Source organism: Dasypus novemcinctus, chromosome 1 (assembly GCF_030445035.2).
Source record: "Dasypus novemcinctus isolate mDasNov1 chromosome 1, mDasNov1.1.hap2, whole genome shotgun sequence".
Lineage (NCBI taxonomy): Eukaryota > Metazoa > Chordata > Mammalia > Cingulata > Dasypodidae > Dasypus > Dasypus novemcinctus.
The window spans coordinates 32006119-32022951 of record NC_080673.1 but is presented as its reverse complement, the minus strand read 5'-3'; the positions used below and the strand labels follow the sequence as shown (position 1 = coordinate 32022951).

Here is a 16833-nt window from a genome sequence, read left to right as displayed (position 1 = left end):
TCCATTTTCAACATTTGATTTCAAATATTTCTACCAATTTCCTACTACTAAAGGTAAGAATGTAGCTCTTTTTCTTACATCTTGCTCTGTATACTTCTTTTGTCTCAATCCTCCCAGAAGAGTTATCTTTTGGGTTGAATCAGCATTTAGTATATACATTATTGTGATTATAAATATTTATAGCTGAATTATACAGTAAACACAAAAAATTATGTACACACAATTTTACTCACAACTTTTTTCATCCCATGGATTTTTTCTCTGGTTAAATATTTTTCACTTTTCAACTTTTGCTCATATAACTATCATTAATTCCAAAACATTCCATATAAATTGTAAATATAGACTTAATATGTTCAAAAATCAGGAAGACATCAGTTTAAATTTTTGGAGAAAACTCTTTTAGATCCTCCATCTTCATGCACTAATCTCAACCTTCTTCTCTTAAGCCTGCTCCAGAGCTGAGGCCTGTGACTTCTGTTGATCACCATTGTTGGAATTCACACCTTTCTTTCATATTGGAGTCCTCATATCACACTTTCAGAAGCTTGATGTTACTTTTCCTTGGTTTGCACACTGATTTTTTGAGTGTTGTGGGTAATATAGCTTTGAGATCTAATGATCTGAAAATGTTTTTATTCAACATTCCTACTTTATGGCTAATTTTTCAGGTATAGAATTCTAGGAATGGAATCAGCTTAGCCTCAGAAATTTAACTTTGCTCCACTGTTTTCTAGTTGCAGTGTACAATGGCACAGTTTGATATAATTCTAGTTCTTAAACCTTGTATGTAACCCTCCATCTCCCAATTGTCATGCTAGTCACTGAATGGCTCTTGAGTTTTTATTCTGGAAACTCATGTCTTCAGTTCTGGGAAATAATCATAATTTTTTGGATAATTTCCTCCTGGTCCACCCATTTTCTTATCTTTCTTTCCAGTTGCCTACTTCTTTGCCTTTTTGTTTCTAATATCTGGGAAATTTCTTCAACTTTAAATTCTATAACATCTAATGAATTTATTTATGCGATGAGACAAGTATTTTCTAAGAACTAGTTTCTGTTCTGTAAGTACTCTCATTTTATCTCATTTAAACTAAAAAATTGCAAAACAACCCAAAACTCAAAACAACTAAATATGCTTTTATTTTCAAAATAACTGGTCTTCTCTTATCTGAAGTTATTACTTACCTTTCTATTGCTCCCTGGGTTATTCTGTTTCTTTTGATTCCCTTAATTTCTTTACTTTTACTTAAATCTGTGCTGATAATTGTTTCTGTTTATCCTTAAAAACAGAGGTACTAAATTGCTATTTGGAAACTCTGTATGTGCAAATGTTTTTTTTTCTTTAAAGAAAAATTAATGTTTATTTTTCACAGAATCTTCCAACAAGTGAAGATGGAGCACTTCCTAACTCATTCAATGAAGTCACTATTACAAGCACATCCCAGGAAAAGAAAACTACAGACAAAACCTCTTGTGACTATAGGTGCAAAAATTCACAACATAATACTAGCAAACTGAATCCAAACCTGAAAAAAGGATTACACTTCATCACCAAGTGGGATTTATCCCAGGAATATAAGGTAAGTTTAATATTTGAAAAGAAATTAATGTAATTCACTGGACAGTTTGAGAATGTTTGTGAATCCCATTAAGAAAGGTTACATTTAGAAACTAATCTATTCCTCTGAGTGTGAATACCCTTCAATTGTATTAAATGCAGTGAGGGGCCTCTGATTAAGTTTACTTGATAAAAGCGATTTAGGGCTTCTGATTTGACTACATCAGTAAGGCATAACTCAGATTAAGTCCCCACCCCTCGGTGGGCTGATATAAACTCATACTCACTCAAGAAGACACATGGAAAAGAGAGAGCTCTGTCATTTCTTATCCCAGGTCCCAGGGGAGAGATGAGCCATTCACCTGATAGTTTGCAGTTGATCTTGGAAAGAGGAAATATAGAAGATCCAGAAAGAAATGAGCCCTATGCCAGAGGAAAGCAGAAGCCCTGAGAAAAAAGCCTTATGCCAACCTGCAGCTGAGAGTGGAAACTCAGATGGGAAGGCTGAATCCTCCCAGAGGTCAGCTACCATCTTGCTTCAACACATGGCAAATGATTAATGAGAAAGTAAACTTGAGTTGGAATCTTTAGGGCCTTGACACTGTACGCTTTTACCCCAAATAAACATCCTTTATAAAATCCAACAGATTTCTGGTCCTTTGCATCAGCACCCCTTTGGCAGACTAATACATACAACATGTCAATAGAATTAAGGATAAACATCAGTGATCAACTCATAAAGATGCAAAACAGCTATTTAACAACTCTAACACCCTTTCACGATAAAAAATAAACCTCAACAAACTAGGAATGAAAGGGAAATTCCTTAATTGATAAATGACATCTATGAAATACCCAGAAATAACATCATAATTAATGACAGACTGAATTTTATTCCCTTATGATCAAAAACCAGAAAATGCTATCATTTCTCACCATGTCTACTGAGCATTATACTGGAGGCTTTAGCTAAGGTAATTGGGCTAGAAATTAAAATAAATAATCATGATGTTTATGGAAGAAGTAAAACTATCTCTATTTGAAGATACAATGAGCTTGCATTTAAACAGTCCTAAAGAATTATATAGGGCGGCGGACCTGGCCCAGTGGTTAGGGCGTCCGTCTACCACATGGGAGGTCTGTGGTTCAAACCCCGGGCCTCCTTGACCCATGTGGAGCTGGCCCATGCGCATTGTTGATGCGCGCAAGGAGTGCCCTGACACGCAGGGGTGTCCCCTGCGTAGGGGAGCCCCACGCTCAAGGAGTGTGCCCCATAAGGAGAGCCGCCCAGTGTGAAAGAAAGTACAGCCTGCCCAGGAATGGTGCTGCACACATGGAGAGCTGACACAAGAGGATGATGCAACAAAAAGAAACACAGATTCCCATGCCACTGATAACAACAGAAGGGGACAAAGAAGACGCAACAAAATAGACACAGAGAACAGACAACTGGGGTGGGGGGGGGGAAGGGGAGAGAAATAAATAAATAAAATAAAATCTTAAAAAAAAGAATAAATGAATAACAGATGTATTTACAAAAAAGAATTATATATAAGACTTAACATTTCCATTTTAAACCACATGCAGATATATATTTCAATACTATTAATTATGATCACACAGTTGTATTAAAATCACCACCATCCATTGCCGAAACATTTCCATCATTCCAAATGGAAACTCTGTACATTTTAAGCATTAACTCCCTATTTCCTATCCCCATTCTCTTGTAACCTATATTGTAGATTCTGACTTCAGTTTGCTTATTCTAATTATGTCATACCAGTAAGATCATACAATATTTGACCTTTTGTGTCTGGGTTATGTCACACAACATGATGAACTCAAGGTACATACATGTTGATGCATATATTAGTCAGAATACTCTAGGGAAACAGAAATGATAGGATATATCAGAAAATATGAGATTTTATAAAAAATTACTCTTGCAACTGTGAGGATGCATGAGTATAAATTCTGTAGGGCAGGCTGCAAGCCAGGAAGTCCCATGAGGTCTTTCCTGAGTTTGCCAGGAGATGCTGTCTGTCTGAAGGAGAGACGGGATTTCTCTCTCTGAATGCTGAAATCACTTCTCTTTTGTAAGGTCTTCAAAAGATTAGATGAAAAGTCTCTCATTGCTGCAGGCAATTGCCTCAGTTGGATTGTAGATGTAGTTAGACTTGCATGCAGTCAATTCACTGATGATTTAAGTCCATGAAATAACCTTGTAGTACAATTAGCATAGTGCTTCCTTTATCAAACAATCGGGCCACATTACCTCACCAAGCTGACACATTAGCCTAACCTTTACAGTCTACCCCTTGTCAACTTGGCAGCCATACACATCACTTCAAACCATACTTAATCTCTAAATAAAATCAATAACAAACATATTTTTTTTTTGCCTAACAATACCCAACTGTCCTGCATACAGCCAGAGATGCACTAAATCCAACCAGAATAGGGTAAAAGGCCTTGGGTAGTATTTTTTTTTTTAAGGTGCCAGGGCCAGAGATTGAACCCAGAACCTCTTATGTGGGAAGCTGGCCCTCAGCCACTGAGACACAAGAACTCCCTGAGATGGTTTTTTCAGTTTTCATTTTTTGCTTGTTTTTTTTTTTTTAGGATTCCTTCATATATATATATTTTTCTCTCTTTATTTTTTTAAAATGTTACATAAAAAATATATGAGTTCCCCACATACCATCCACCCCTCTCACCCCACTTCTCCCACATCAACAACCCCCCACCATTGTTGGACATCCACTGCATTTGGTGAACACACCCTGGAGCACCACTGCACCACATGGACAATAGTCCACACCATGGTCTACACTCTCCCCCAGCCCACTCAGTAGGCCATGGAAGAACATACAATGTCCAGCATCTGTCCCTGCAGTACCACCCAGGACAACTCCAAGTCCTGAAAATGCCCCCACATCATATCTCTTCTTCCCTCTCCCTACCCTCAGCAGCTACCATGGCCACTTTTCCCCACCAATGCTACAATTTCTTCTATTACTAATCACAATAGTTGCATAGTACAATATCATTAAGTCCACTGTAATCCATACTCTATTCCTCCATCCTATGGACCCTGGGATGGTTATGTCCACTCCCCCTCTATATCAAGAGGGGGTTTAGATTCCACATAGATGATGCATACACTTCTCCTCTCTTGCAGTTGTAGGTATTCTTGGCTCCCTGGTGTGGTGGTTGAACTTCTTCACACCCTGTTAGCTGGCTGGGGTAAGTCCAATAGTCTGGAGGGTAGGAGTTGCAAGTCTGCTGAGGCTCAGGGCCTGGCTGTCACATGGACAGTCCAGAGATTAAGGTCTCCTGAGTATACACCAATCCCAGCACCAACCACAGGTCCAGTAAAAGTGACAGAAGAGGCATGTGTAGAAAGGTCACATCTGAGTCCAACTCACCACACTCAGGAACACAAACTCCAAAGTAGGGTCAACTGACATGGCACTGGGCTCCAGAGCCATCTGCCATGACCATAGAACCTGTGGGTCTCTGTAGCCCTCAGGAGAACCAATACCTGTGGTTGTATCTACTTTGGTTGTCTCTGGGACCCTGCTGAGGTGTGCGTAAGTGCAACCCCTCCTGATTATTTTTTGGAGATTCATAGCCATATAAAGTCACTTGTCCTTTCCATTTGCCCCTTTTATTCAAGGTCAAAGAGCAGTTTTTAACACCTGATATTACATGTAGGCTGAGATATTCTGCTGGTCTGAGTTGACCCTTTTATTCAAGGTCTTTTTCTAGTTACATCATCAGCTGGTGCTTTGTAGTAATTTAATATATTGTCCTCAGATAGAGGACATATCAGATATTAAACTGATAAGAACAGATACTAAACTTGATCTTAGCCAAAAGGTTGAGAAGCGATTTGTGCAAATGGTTTGTGGTCTCATGGACTTTATTGTAGTGTTGGCAGTGGGGAACCTGAGAGTTTGATAAAGGAGACCAGGAAGCCAAGATTCTTTATTATTGTAGCTGTAGGAAACTAACAGAGTTTGAAATAAAAAAGGAAAATAATAAATGCTTATTTAGAATTATCCATATGATTGAATGAAGCATATTATATGAAGTTAAAAAATGCATGGTTGCCAATAGATCAAGATGATAGTGTAAAATGCTCCAGGATGCCATTCTTCCACACAATCTTTAAACAGCTAGCAAAAATTAGTAGCACCATATTCCAAAAATCTCTAGAAAAGAATTATAGGATAATAGTAACTGGGTAAATGCCAAATCAAGAAAATACAGCTTGAAAAATAGTAGGTGAAACTCTTGGTATGCTTGTTAACCATTTCCTTACTTCTTTTCTGGTGTGATGTAGAGATAGCCTGGGCTCCTATTGCAGGTCCCTGGTCTTGTTCAGGAAGAAGCAGAGTGATCCTTATGTACACATTGTGTCTATATGTTGGTGTCAATATATCAGATGGGAGCCTGAAAGCCTGAATAAGGAAACTTGTCTTGGCCTCACCAACCCAGAACTTGAACTGCAGAAAGAAGCAGTTAGTAGAAGGCTAAAGCAATGTAGACAAAATTTGGTCAAAGCTGCCTGGGGCAAAGGATTACCTGCATTAAATAATACAATAAAGCACCTAGGAGGGAGTGAAAATCTATTTCATAAGGAGTAGAGGAGACAATCCAGTTCCTGTAAATGGGGGAATCCCTAAGACCATGAATGAGGAGATGTCCAGGACAAGAAGCAGGCTCTATTAAGGCTCAGATAATACAGATTATGAGATAACTTCATCAGACTATTGCCACTAATTATGGTCTATAGTGTACATTTGGCCTATTATTTTCCATACCCCCTATTATTAATGCAGTACCTATTTGGCACTGATACAAGAATATTGCAATATTGCTCTTAACTATAGTCCATAGGTAATGTTAATTGTATTTTTCCCATCCATCTCCACAGTCTTACTACCTTGCAATAGTGATGTACATTTGTTCTAATTCATAAAAGTACTCTCTTGTAGTTGTACTATTAACCGCAATCCTCATCCATCTCTGGGTTCACTATGTTATTCAGTCCCTGAACTATTTTCTAGTTTTCAAATGGCATCTACACCCCTAAGCTAATCCTTTCAATCACAATTCCATTTATATACTAGCTGTGTTAGTTATACTCAGTATGTGTTACCATCAACAATAAAAGAGCAAGCAATACAATTAATAATGTTCAAAAGACTTCTCCAAAGAGGAAATACAAATGGCAAAAAAGCAAATAAAAAATGTTCAACATCATTCGCTAACAGGGAAATGCAAATCAAAACTCAATGTAAGTGCTGGAGAGGATGTGATGAGATAAGAACACCCTACATTTTATCATTCACCTTCAGCTCCATGCCAAAGATGGGGCAATTTGCAAGACTGAAAGGTGTTTTCGTGTTTGTTGTTTATGATAGCATTTAAGGAAATCTCTATCATATCACTATATGATACAAACGTAAAGATTGGACAGTTCAGGGACTAACTTCCAGAGTTAATGCTTTAAAATATTAAATTGTCACTGTGCGACAAAATAGTAAAAGACAAAATAAACAAACAAATAAGAAATGATAGTCCACTCAAAAGAACAGTGTGAAAATCCAGAAACCAACAATGAAGATGGCAGACATTGGACATACCAGACAAAGACTATCTATATAAAAAAGATCCTCAATATGCTCAAGTAGATAAAGGAAACATAGAGAAAGAAATAAAAGATATCAGGAAATAATGAATGAACAAAGTGAGATCCTTAATAGAGAGACAGACATTTTTTAAAAAGTAACCAAACAGAATTACTGGCATTGAATACCACAGTAACCAAAATGAAAAATTCCTTAGAAAGTTTCAACAGCATATTTGAACTGGCAGAAGAAAGAATCAGTGTTTTCAAAAACAAAACAATTAAAATGATTCAGACAGAGGACCAGAAAGAAAACAGAATTTTAAAAATGAACAAGCTTATGGGACCTATGACATTATCAAGCATGTCAATATATACATTATGAGGGCCTCAGAAGGAAAAGAAAGCGTCAAAATGAATAATCAAAGAAATAATGGCAGGAAACTAACCAAACTTAATGAAATACATAAAATAAGCATACCTAAGAAAGTCAATGAACCCCAAACAGGAAAATCACAAAGAGATCCATACCAAACACATAGATATCAAACTATCAAATGCTGAGGACAAGAAGTGGGATTGGAAAGCAGCAAGAGAATATTAAGATGTGTAAAAGTGCCCCAATAAGTGTCAATTTCTCATCAGAAACTACTTCCAGAAGGCAGAGGGAAGAAATATGTAAAATGCTATATTTCTGTATTTCAGAAATAAGAGAGATGTTAAGACATTCCCAGATAAACAACATGAAGAGAGTTTGTCACCACTAGACCAGTCCTATAAACAATGCTAAAGGGTGTTCTTTGGCCTGAAAGGAAATTGACAGTAGTCAGTAGTTTTCAATAGGTAATATCACTTTTTAAAAAAATTCCTACATGTTCTAAAATGCAAATATATGAAAAGAAATGTTGAATCTATGTGTTTTTTAAAACATACAGTGTATTAAGACATCATTTGTAACAAGTACAACAAAATGGTGGGGCGTGTCAGGGTATAGGAACAGTGTGTGTATACTGTTGAAGTGGAGAGGGTATCAAACAAAACATGATTGTTACAGGATTAAGATTTTAAGCCCATGGTAGCCACAAAAGATACACACACACACACATATACTGAAAGAAATAAGAAGGGACCCAAAATGGTACAATTCAAATAATCAAATAAATATGGAAGTAAGTATTAATGGAAGAATTGAGGGACAAAAATGTCATAAGACTTACAAATACCAAATAGCTAATTGGCAGCAGAAAATAATACATTATCAGTAGTTACTTAATTTTTTCCAAGTCTGACCACCACTTAATAATCAATACTTTATTATTTTTTAATTAATGAATTAATTTTTTATTGTATTTTTTGAAAATGGATAGATCACAAAAAATGTTACATTAAAAAATATGCAGTTCCCATATACCTCCCCCACCCCCTCACTCCTTCTACATCAACAACATATTTCATCCTTGTGGCACATTCACTGCATTTGGTGAATACATTTTGGAGTAGTTACTTTAAATGTAAATAGATTAAACCCTCCAGTCAAAAGGCAAAGATGGGCAAAATGGATAAAAACACAGTCCAGTTATGCTCTCTACAATAACACATCTTAAATTCAAAGACACCAGTAGTTTGAAAGAGAAATTAAGGAATAAACTATACCATGCACATAGTAAACAAAAGAGAACTGGGGTAGCTATGCCAGCAGATAAAGTAGACTTTAAGTAAAAAAACTATTAATGAGGGATAGGAAGGTCACTATGTACTCACAAAGGGGTAAAATCAACAATTATAAATATATGTGCAAGTAATGAAAGAGTCACCAAATATATGAAGCAAATATTGACAGATTCAAAGGGTTATAGACAGCTCTGTAATAGTAAAAGACTTCAATACACCACTTTCAGTAAGTAATAGAACATCTAGACAGAAAATCAATAAGTAAATAGAAAACTTGAACAATACACTAAACCAACTAGACCTAACAGACATATATGGAACACTTCACCCAAGAGCAGCAGAATACGTTCTGCTGTATCATTTTCCAGAATAGACCACGTTAGGTCATAAAACAAGTCACGATAAAATTTTTAAAAATGTTGAAATTGTGGACTGCATCTTATATGACCACAATGGAATGAAGCTAGAAATCAGTAACAGAGGGAGAACTGAAAAAATTCACAAATATGTGGACATTCAGCAAGGTACCCTTAAACAGCAAAGAGAATAATCAAAACATCACACAAAAAAATGGGAAATATCTTGAGGAAAATGAAAATGAAAACTCAACATACTAAAACTTATTGAAGGTGGGAAAGGAAGTGCTGAGGGAAATTTGTTGCTCTAAATTTACCTTAAAAATTAAAAAAGATCTCAAATTAGGGAGTTAAGATAAAAACTGGAAGATCTAGAAAAAGAAGAGCAAATTAAATCAAAGAGAGCTGAAGGAAGGAAATAACAAAGACTAGGCCAGAAATAAATGAAATAGAATGTAAAAAGTTTCAACAAAAAAAGTTGCAGGTCAATAAAATCACAAATCTTGAGTTAGATGACAGAAGAAAAAAGGTAAAAATTCAAGTGACTAAAATCAGAAATGAAAGGGGACAGTACTACAAACCCCAGAGAAAGAAAAAGGAATTTTTAAGGATACCTTATATATACCCAAGAGACTTAAATCTTTGGGCTGTCCATGTGCCAACTGGGCCCTGAATCTCAACAGACTTGCAACACCTACTCTCCAGTTCATTGAATTCACCCAGGACAACTAACAAGGAGATGAAAATTTATAACAGCCATATCAAGGAACAGAGAGAGTCTGCAACTATAAGCAAGAAAGTCCCATCCATTTGCCTCATGGCATATAAGCCCCCTCTCAATTAGAGGTGAAGTGGGTATCACCATTACAGAATCCTCAGGTTGGGGAATGGGCAATGAACTACAGTAGACTTAACAGTTAGTTGTTCTACTGTAGACTTGTTGTAATCCTTGCAATGGAAGATCTTTTATCATGGATGTGGAGGCAGCAGCCACTGGAGGTTTTGACAGCAGGGAGAGGGAAATATAGGTGTAGTTTTGGGTCATTTTTTGGGACTTGGGAATTATCCTGAATGACATTACAGTGACAGATACATGTCATTGTATATATTGTAATACCTTGCAAAAATGTGCAGAAGAGAACATAAACTACAATATAAATCATAATCCACACTTAATGGCAATGCTCCAAGATGTGTTCAATTGTGGCAAATGGAACATACTAATGAAGGGTGTTGTTGATGTAGGAAAATGTGGGAGGACTAGGTAATGGGGCATATGGGGATTTTAAGTAAGTATATATTTCTGGTGTAACATTTATGCATTAAAAAAAAATACCTTAAAAAACGTTATGCTATCAAATTAGATCATCTTGATGAACTGGAAAAATTGCTATGAACAGACAATACCTACACTGAATCAAGAAGAAATAGGACATTTCCAAGTAGTAATAACAAGTAAAGAGATTGAATCAGCAATAAAAAAAAAAAGAGTAATACTTGCCTTATTTGCGGATAGCAGGATCTTATCTATAGAAAATCTTTTAAAATGCACAAGAAAGCTACTAGAACTACTAAATGAATTCAGCGAAGTGACAGGGTACAAGATCAACAAGCAAAAAATCAGTAGTGTTTCAATACACTAGTAGTAAACAATTTGAAGAGGAAATCAAGAACAAAATTCCATTTACAATAGCAACTAAAAAATCAATATCAATAATAAATCTAATCAAAGCAATAAAGGATTGTATACCAAAATGTATAAAACATTGCTAAAAGAAATCAAAGAAAATGTTAATGGATTTATTCCTTGGTTATAGAATAGAAAGCTAATGTTGTTAATATGTCAATTCTACCCAAATTCATTTACAAATTCTACCCAATCCCAGTGAAAATCCCAACAGTCTTCTTTGCAGGAATGAAAAAAACAATCATTACATTTATATGCAAGGTAAGGGAATCTAAATAACCAGAGTCATCTTGAAAAAGAAGAATAAAGTTGAAGAATTCATACTTTATTACAAAGCCATTATAAGAAAACAGCATATTTTGTGGGATCTATGTATCTTTTAAAAATAAATAAATGTATTTAAAAAAAACAGAAAACAGCATGGTACTAGCACAAGAACAGACATATGGAATTATGGAATCAAATTCAGAGTTTGGAAATAATCCCTCATATCTACGGCCAATTTTTTTTTTTTACTAGAGTTGTGAGCTTCCAAAACAATCACATATAACATATAGGATTCCCATACATCACCCCATCACCAACACCTTGCATTGTTGTAGAACATCTGTTACAATATAAGAAAATCATAAAAATATTATAGCTAACTAGAGTTCATAGCTTACATTTGCTGTTTTTCCCATAAACCACCCCATTACTATCATTGTGTATTAGTTTTGTGCGTTTATTATGGTTAATGAAAGAAGTTCTCATATTTGTACTGTTAACTATGGTCTATCAGCCACCACAAGGTTCACTGTGTTACACAGTCCCATGCCTTCTACAATCATCCATCCACAGTGTATACTCAGTGGTTCTCAGTTTCATCACAATTGTGTTGTCATTACCTCAGTCAATTTTAGAATATTTTCATTATGCCAACAAGAAAAATCCCATATCCTTTTATACTCCTGTATTGTTGCTCCTTAGTACTGATATAGTACCTGCTTTGCAATTGATGCAAAATTATTACAATATTACTTTTAACTATAGTTCATAAATTATATCAGTTGTATTCTCCTCTTATATTATCATATTCCTTTTTTTTCTTTATTTTAAAAGAAGTTTTAGATTACAAAAAGTTACCTCAAAAATATAGGGGAAGACAACTTTTGAGTGAGTGCAACCTCATCATCTCTCCTTCAAAAAACCAGCTGAATGGGGACAGAATCCTGCCCAACTGGGCTGTTTTGAATACCCACAAAGTGGGAGGTTTCTGGACATTGAGTGCAAGACAGTGTGAATGGAGAGAGTGTAACAAAAGGAGTGCTTGCTCAAGGTAAAACCGTGGGTTTCTGGCACTTGAGCCCGAAGCTGTGGGAAAGCCAAACCCTTCCCCTAAGGCTGCTAGCCACAGCATTCCCTGAACACCATTGGTCACATGGCAGCATTTCTGAGCCCCTTGTTTCCCAAACCCACAATCCCAAACCTGAGTTCTTTGAACCCTGTGTTCCTCAAATCCCAAATTCCCCATAACCCATGTTCCCAGAACCCACATTTTCTGAGTCCACGTCTCCAAGCCCACGTTCTCTGAAACCAGTCTCAGACTAATGCTGAGTGGGAGGGCTCTGGTGAGGGGTGCAGAGGGGCCTGAAGAGTGCAGGTTCAATTGTCTGGTCCCCCCTTTTTTTGAGCTTGGAGGAGCATGCCAGCTGGCTTGAGGAGAAGCTAGGAAGAGATGAGCGGTGAACCTGCTGAGACCCCAATTTACCTAAACACCCTGGGATAGGGAAAATTTGTCTGGGAGAAGGTGGAGTCAGGCAATTAACTAGTCCTGTGTCACACACTTAAGGGTGGGGGACAGTCGGATGTACTTCATAGGTTTCCATGAACATATTTAGGGTTCCCAGCAAGGTGTGGGTGCTCTCTGTCAAAGAGACTGAGAATCATTATTTTCTGTGGTGAGTTGGTTCACCAGTGTCCCAATTGAAACTTGGAGGGGAGGTCTCACCTAGGCTGCCTCCTGCCCTGGGAGAGAGGGAAGGGAGGAATGGAGAAAGGGGGAAGGACAGATGCCTAAGCAGTTTATTCAATTGCAAAGAGGACTCCTTGCTTGAGGCCTTGTCTGGTCTTTTTTGTTCATTTGTTTTCTTGTCTTTCCTTCCCCTTTATACCCCCACTGTCCTTTTTTCTTCTTCTTTTTTTCTGTTAGTTGCTGTAAGCAGTGTTTCTTGTTTTCTGTGCATCCTCATCCTCAATTTCCTCTTTTCTGTTTGTACTGATTTTGACTACCAATGCTATCCCCTTTCCTTTATTTCTTTCTATCTTCCATCTTCTGTTGTTGTTCTTATATACCACCATCTTTGTTTAGCCTCCAATTGTTATGACTTTCTATTTCTAACACATCTATTCTGTTTTCTATCTTTTATTCACTCTTTATATTAATGTCTTTTCTTTTCTCTTTCCCTCTTCCCTGATAACACTGGCCTTTTAATTCATACTATATTCTTCTCCATACTCAGTTTACCATCTCATTGTAGGTACTCCACTTTTTTTATTCTTATAATTCTACACAGCTTATATAAGTTTAATATTCATTCTGCTAGGTCTCACATGGTTATTCTGCTAATATTTACTACCAAAACTACTACTACACTTTTTATATACTTTTGTTTTCCCTGGCACTGATATTTTTCTTTAAGGGAACTTAGGCAACAATAAGGAAATAGAATAAGAAGAACAAAGTGTCAAAGAGAAGACATACACAAAAACAACACCTAAATAAATCCTGAGACTAGATGGAGAAGCTAATCAACTGAACAAACCTATCATGATAAAATGATGACCAGACAGCAACAAAAAATTACAAACCAAACCAATAATCAGGAAGACATGGCCCAATCCAAAAAACAAACTAAAACCAGGAAGAGGAGCAGAACACTGAACAACTAATCAAAGCTCTTCAAACAAATACTATGGACCAATTTAATGACATGAAGAAAGAGATTAAGGATATTTAAAAAACACTTGCAGAACATACAGAAGAAATTGTAAACATACACAAAAAGATAACAGATATGACGGTGATGAATGGCACAATCCATTTATCAAAGAAATAAAAAGCACTCTCAACAAAAAACAGTAGATTTGAAGAAGCAGAGGAAAGAATTAGTGATGTTGAACAGTACATCTCAAATCAAACAGATAGTAGAATTGACTGATAAAAAGATAGAAAAAATCCAACAGGGACTTATGGACTTGAATGACAGTGCAAAATGCACAAACATATGCATTGTAGGCATCCCAGAAGGAGAAGAGAAGGGAAAGGGGACACAAGGGGTGTTGGAAGAAATAATGGCTGAAAACTTCCCAAACCTATTGAAGGAGATGAATGTATATGTCCAGGAAGCACAACACACCCAAAACAGCATAAATCCCAACAGGCCTACTCCAAGGCATATACTTGTCAAATTATCCAATGCTCAAGACAAAGAGAAAACACTGAAGGCCGCAAAAGAAAAGAGAACCATCACATAAAAGGGAAGCTCAATAAGATTAAGTGCTGAGATCTCATCTGAAACCATGGAGGCTGAAGGCAGTGGTATGGCATAGTTAAGATACTAAACAAAAAAAATTTCCAGCCAAGAATACTTTATCCAGCAAAGCTGGCATTCAAAATGATGAAGAGTTCAAAATATTCACAGATAAACACAAACTAAGAGAGTATACCAACAAGAAACAAGCCCTTCCAGAAATACTAAAGGAAGTTCTGCAGGAGGAAAGAAAAAAAACAGGAGAGACAGAGTTGCAGGAGAATGTAAGAACAACTAAAAAGACAAAAAGAGGGAAAAAACATATGACATACAAAAAATCTAAAGAAAATATGGCTAATGTAATTCCTTAAGGGTATTAACACTGAATGTTAATGAATTAAAATCACCTGTCAAGAGACAGACTGACAGAATGAATAAGGAAATATGATCCATCTATATGCTGTCTACAAGAAACCCATCTTAGACACAGGGATTCAAGGACATTGAAAGTGAATGGCTGGAAAACAACCTTACAAGCAAACAATAACCAAAAAAGGGCAGGAGTAGCTATATTAGTAATGGACAAAATAGACTCTAAATGCAAAACTATTTTGATAGACAAAGATGGGCACTACATATTACTAAAAGGTATAATCTTTCATGAAGAAAGAACAATCATAAACATTTATGCTTCTAACTAGGGTGCCTCTAAATATGTGAAGCAAACACTGGAAAAGGTAAGTGAAGAAATAGATCCCTCTACAGTTATAGTGGGGGAATTTCATACATCACTATCACCATTGGACAGAACATCTCAACAGAGAATCAATAAAGAAACAAAGATTTGGAACAATATATTAGAGGAGCGGGACCTAACAGATATATACAAAATATTACACCCAAATACAGCGGGATATACATTCTTCTCATGCAAACATGGATCATTCTCCAAGATAGACCACATGCTAGGCCACAGAGAAAGTCTCAATGAATTCAGAAAGATTGAAATTATACAAAATAATTTCTCTGACCACAGTGGAATGAAGCTGGAAATCTGCAAGGGCCAGAAACCCAGATTAGCATTAAGATATGGAAGTTAAGCAACACACACTTAGACAAACAGTGTGTCAAGGAGGAAATCTCAAAAGAAATTAGTAACTATCTTGAAACTAATGAAAAGGACAACACAACATTTCAAAACTAATGAAAAGGACAACACAACATAACTTTCAAAAGTTATGGCATGCAGCATAAGCAGTACTGAGAGGGAAGTTTATAGTCATAAATTTATACATCAAAAAAAGAAGAGCTCAAACTGAAGACCTAACTCTACACTTGGAGGAATTAGTGAAAAAGCAACAAACTAAACCCAAAGAAAGAAGAAAGAAAGAAATAACAAAGACCAGAGCAGAAGTAAATGAAATAGAAAATAAGAAAGTACTAGGAAAAATAAACAAAACCAAAAGCTGGTTCTTTGAGAAGATCAATAAAATTGACAAACCCTTAGCTAGACTAACAAAGAAAAAGAGAGAAAAAGCAAATACACAAAATAAGAAAGGAGAAAAGGCATAACACCACTGACCCCAAAGAAACAAGGCTATCATAAGAGGCTACTTTGAAAAACTATATGCCAACAAGAAGGAAAATTTAGAGGAAATGGACAAAATTCCTAGAAATACATAAGTAGTCAATATTGACAAAAGAAGAAATTCTTTTTTTTCCCAAAAGAAGAAATTAATGACCTCAATGAACCGATCACAAGTAAAGAGATAGAATCAGTTATTAAAAACTTCTCATGTAAGAAGAGCTCTGGGTCAGATGGTTTCACAGGTGAATTCTAACAAACATTCCAGAAAGAACTAACACCAGTCTTGCTTAAACTCTTTTAAAATTTGAAATAGAGGGAATATTATTCCATGATGCCAACATTACCCTAATACCAAAGCCAAACAAAGATACTACAAGAATGGAAAATTATAGACCAAATCTCCAATGAACCTAGATGCAAAAATCCTCAACAAAACACTTGCTAATCTTATTCAACAACACATTAAATGAATTATAATCAGCCAAGTGGGTTTCATCCCTGGTATCCAAGGATGGTTCAACATAAGAAAATCAATCAATGTGATACACCATATAAACAGATCAAAGGAAAAATCACATGATCATATTTATAGATGCAGAAAAAGCATTTGACAAAATACAGCACTGTTTCTTGATAAAAACACAGCAAAAGATAGTAATAGAAGGAACCTTTCTGAACATGATAAAACGTATATGTGAAAAACCCACAGATAATATATTTACAATGGTGAAATTCTAAAATCTTTCCCTCAAAGATCAGGAAGAAGACAAGGATGCCCACTGTCACCCTTTCCATTTAATGTTGTGTCAGAAGTACT

General features: G+C 36.1%; 1 pseudogene; it reads right to left on the bottom strand.

Annotated features, from left to right (window-relative positions):
- Window positions 1-5345: 5345 nt before the first annotated feature.
- LOC111762414 (U2 spliceosomal RNA) lies at window positions 5346-5459 on the bottom strand (annotated as a pseudogene).
- Between the last annotated feature and the right edge of the window lie 11374 nt (window positions 5460-16833).